Raw genomic sequence first — 4519 nt, 5'->3', positions numbered from 1 at the left:
TTAAATATTAAAATCCTTGACTCTACCAAATTTTAATGTTAAAGTCCTCAACTCAGCCAAATGAAATACATCAATGGTGTCCTAGACTCTGCGAAATGAAATACATCAATGGAGTCTTGACTCCAATAATTAAATAAACCAGTAAAAGTTAAAATTCCTATTAAAAGAAACAGGAATTTTTTCATACAAAATTTTATAAAATGGATCCAATAAACACTATAAATTTTATCATTCCTAAAAAAATTACAAATAAAATAAAAAATGTACTATATAACAAAAAATAGATATGGGTCATCAGATAGGAGCGAAAGACTATGCAATGTGTTAATCACAGATTATCATCTGAACTATGCGTATTAAATCATCACATGACCCATATAAGATACATGAACACAAAAAAAAAAAAAAAAAAAANAAATCAACCAATAATAAAAAATACGCATACCTCAGAAGGAAGGCAGTAGGTAAATGTAATCACAAACTGTCATACTTTGCGCAAATACCATTTGTTCTCATCACAGGCAGTTTGAACTTCGAAAAGCACAAAAGTTAAAACAAACAATTTGATACAAAAATATTTAATTCATTGCAAACCCACTAAAAAAAAAAAAAAAAAAAAAAACCCAAAAGCAAAGGCCTCATAGAGAAGATTAGGTTGATCCACACAGAGTGATTCAGACATATGCTTGTCTTTAAAAATATATCCAATCATTGGCCAATTCAAACACCCAAAACAATGAAAACACAAATTTAGTTATAAAAAGGGGGACTCAGAATATGGGTGGTGATATATCAGGATGGTCGGCAAGGCCTATTGGCCAATTACGACGAACGAGACCTAAATCACAAATCGTCACAGTCCCCTGAGTACGCATAAATCTAAACGCAGACAGACATAGTATAACAGAAAACGACGAATCATAAAATTCAAGCGAAAGAGAAAGAGAAAAAAAATAGAGAGGAGAGTCTGGCACATATGAGATGAGAGACGCTCACAGAGATGGCTGTGGCTTTTGAGGTTTGAGCTTCCTTTGTTGGTTGCTGCTACTTATAAAGAGGCGTGTGTGTGGCCAAGTTCTAGGTTTGCGCTGATGCTACTAGGGTTTTATTTCGGATCTGCTACAATGCGCTAAGAAACGGTGCGTTTTATGATCCAAATCTAGTACGCTGTTGTCTCTCATCTATAAAAACTATTTAAGGGGTTTCTTGTTTGCGATCCTCACTGGAGGACAATTTAGTAAAATTACATTTTTAGGGGCTGTTTGGTGATGTTTTTAATAATGTTGTTGTATTTTTTAAAATACGTGTGGGTGAAAATATGTATGAAAATACTGTAATCTATACTATCATTTAAGGGTTTCTCTGTTTGGATTTCTTATTTTTATGGTCCTAAAATACCCTTACACTCCTTAAAGTAGAACAATTAAAAGATAATCTGGTAAAAATACAACTCTTAACTCCTACTAAAATATTGCCTAAAAAATAAGGTCACTCTTTTATTGATTTTCAAATTGCTTTTATCCACTTATAAATTAAATTTTCAAAATAAAAATTATATATATAAATAAAAACACTTTTTTTTGGCCTAAAAAATAGGACAACTCTCTGTTAATTTTAAATTGCTTTATCTACTTATAAATTAGATTGTTAAAATAAAAATTATATTTATAAAATAAATATACAGTTTTTTTTTTTTTTGCTTGCTAAAAAGAAGTCTCACGCGCATAATGAGGTTAGTGTTGTTTAAACACTGAAAACTATTGCTCAAAACACCTTACAAGTAGCTCCTAACTTTCAAAGTCTCTTCCGTACTATTTAAGGGGCTTTTTTTATTTGAGATCTTTGTTTTTCGTGGTTCAAAAATACCTTACACTTGGATAAAATTGGAGAACAATGTAGTAAAATTACATTTCTAACTTCCAAAGTCTCTTATTTTTTTTTTTTTTTTTTTTTGGTAAAGTTTAATAATTTACATCCATAATAATATAGAGTTACTACATCTTCTAATTACAAAAATACCTATGAAAGTGATGAGTGTTATGCATTTGCGGATGAAATAATTTTTCCATATATAAAGCTCATCACACTTCTAGGAATTTTGTGATTGGAAAATGCAGTAATCCCAAATTATTAAGGATGTAAATTATTAAACTTTACTCCAGAAAAAAGAAGAGACTCTGAGCACGCGCTCACATAAACTAATAGATAATTAAACAAAGGTAAAATAAAATCATGCTCACTAAAATGGACTTCAAAATAAGGCAAAATAAGAGTTAAATGTGATGAGTAGTACACAAAATGTAACAATAGTAGCAATGGTTGAAGTAAATAATTAAAAATAAAAACAATATGAAGAGTGAAGATTTTATTTATTTATGAAAAAAAAAAAAAAAAACTGAAAAAATTATTGTGTAATATAGATCTTGTTCTTCGAAATACTTCAAGGATAAATTGAGAGAGGAAGATAGGTGAAGATATTTATTTTGTGGCATAAACTTGATTTTTTGAATCAAAAGTTAGGATTGAAGATATGTATTTTGTGGTTTAACCTTTGATTTTTTTGAATCAAAATTAGGACTAGAAACAAAAGATAATTGAAAAATGTGTGGCGGTCATTATTTTAAGTTGTAACTGCATGGGATGTTTTGGCCAATAAAAAAAATAAAAACTGCTCAGAATAAGAATTTCTTTTTTACTCAATGTGACAAAGTTGGGACAAACTTTCTAACTTTTTTTAAGAAATAATTAGAAATAAACATGGGTTTATTTTTGATAGAATTGTATGGCATAAAAAAAAAAAAAAAAAAAAAAGAGTGAGAGAGAAAGAGAGAGAAAAAAAAAAAAGAAGAAAGATAAGATTTTATAAGTAATCTAAAATTTGGGATTTTAAAACTTAATAATTTATGTAGATAAGTGAAAAAGAGTGGTGGATAAATGGATATTATTTTAACAACATTAGATGTGATAATCTCATTAAAAAAAAAAAAAAAAAAAACTACATGGGATGATGGGATAAGGATAAATGGTTTTTTATTTTAAAATATAACTTAACGTGGTCTAAATTTTTTTAAACTATAGAATAACTTTAATTTTTTTTCTTTTTGTTAGAAGGTAAGGGGAAAAAAAAACAAAGAGAAGGGGAGTAACTATGATTTTTTTTTTTAATTGAAAAAGTATTAGCAAATTTGGATTTTTGTAACTGGTAGTGGTTTAGTGGAGTGGGAACTTATTTAACCAAAAAGGGAAGAAAAAAAAGTGTGGGAAGTTAACTCTAAAAAAAATAAAATAAAATAAATACCAAGTGTAGGGTCAGGATTTGTAGCCCAAACCAAAAACAATGAATTTGTAGAGAATGGGTGAAAAACTAGGCTAGTTGTGAATGTAGCAACTGTTAACTATGATATTAAGGAATGGACCAACATAAAAACACCTTAACTGCTAAACATATTGATGTCCGAAGAGATATATATTGATTGAATAGTGAATACAGTTCTTAGAACTACAGTTAAATCTTTTTTTTCCCTTCTTTAGAGACCTTTCTCATTTATATAGCTTCTTCTAAATCATCTCATCGTACACTTGTTCTTCATCAATCGTATCACTAGAGTACATGTCACATCAGGTATCTTCTTTAGCTCTCCAGGAGTGTTGAGTTGAAGTTGTATTATTCAGGGTCTCTTCTCCACATAAATGCGGGTTAGAAAAGTTGCTGCAGTGCATTAAATACGGTGGTAACAGCTTTTTCCTTTAGATATTTCTCCATTCTTATCATCTTCAGACATGCCCATAACTCATCATTGTCATTGCTAGGAAGATCACTTGAACTCCTAGGTACTTGCTTGATCGAGACTCTTTTACATTCGAAGAGAATACGCTTTTCGGCTTGCGGATGATCTCTTCGGCCTGCCCTTCTCGATCATTTCCAGGTATATTCCCCCATTTAGAATCCTTCTTAATCATTTTCTTCTCTTCGGACATACTTTAACCTAAAAAAGAGCCCCCAGGCCCAATACACAATGCTGGGCTTACACCTCACATAGCCCCTCAAATTTTAATTTTTCTCTCGCGTCCGAGGAGAAAAAAAAAGATTTTGATTTGTTACGCAATAGAAACACAAGTATTTGAATTCCATGTGTATGAGCATAGGTTTTTTTTTTTTTTTTGTGTTCATGTATCTTATATGGGTCATGTGATGATTTAATACGCATAGTTCAGATGATAATCTGTGATTAACACATTGCATAGTCTTTCGCTCCTATCTGATGACCCATATCTATTTTTTGTTATATAGTACATTTTTTATTTTATTTGTAATTTTTTTAGGAATGATAAAATTTATAGTGTTTATTGGATCCATTTTATAAAATTTTGTATGAAAAAATTCCTGTTTCTTTTAATAGGAATTTTAACTTTTACTGGTTTATTTAATTATTGGAGTCAAGACTCCATTGATGTATTTCATTTCGCAGAGTCTAGGACACCATTGATGTATTTCATTTGGCTGAGTTGAGGACTTTAA

At 29.9% G+C, this 4519-nt stretch overlaps 4 non-coding genes across 4 annotated transcripts; 1 reads left to right on the top strand and 3 right to left on the bottom strand.

Moving 5' to 3' along the window:
* Positions 1 to 286: 286 nt before the first annotated feature.
* LOC136065574 (small nucleolar RNA snR60/Z15/Z230/Z193/J17) lies at positions 287 to 377 on the bottom strand. The gene has a single exon (XR_010627191.1). It is a non-coding gene; the product is annotated as a small nucleolar RNA snR60/Z15/Z230/Z193/J17 (small nucleolar RNA).
* A 65-nt stretch (positions 378 to 442) lies between these two features.
* Positions 443 to 524, bottom strand: LOC111991915 (small nucleolar RNA U83). Its single transcript, XR_002880791.1, has one exon. It is a non-coding gene; the product is annotated as a small nucleolar RNA U83 (small nucleolar RNA).
* Positions 525 to 766: 242 nt separating this feature from the next.
* Positions 767 to 862, bottom strand: LOC111991914 (small nucleolar RNA Z43). The gene has a single exon (XR_002880790.2). It is a non-coding gene; the product is annotated as a small nucleolar RNA Z43 (small nucleolar RNA).
* Positions 863 to 4180: 3318 nt separating this feature from the next.
* Positions 4181 to 4271, top strand: LOC111991913 (small nucleolar RNA snR60/Z15/Z230/Z193/J17). The gene has a single exon (XR_002880789.1). It is a non-coding gene; the product is annotated as a small nucleolar RNA snR60/Z15/Z230/Z193/J17 (small nucleolar RNA).
* Positions 4272 to 4519: the final 248 nt, after the last annotated feature.

Source organism: Quercus suber, unplaced genomic scaffold, assembly GCF_002906115.3.
Source record: "Quercus suber isolate HL8 unplaced genomic scaffold, Cork oak 2.0 scaffold_1029, whole genome shotgun sequence".
Classification (NCBI taxonomy): Eukaryota; Viridiplantae; Streptophyta; class Magnoliopsida; order Fagales; family Fagaceae; genus Quercus; species Quercus suber.
The sequence above is the reverse complement of the archived record's forward strand: the minus strand, read 5'-3'. Positions and strand labels throughout refer to the sequence as shown.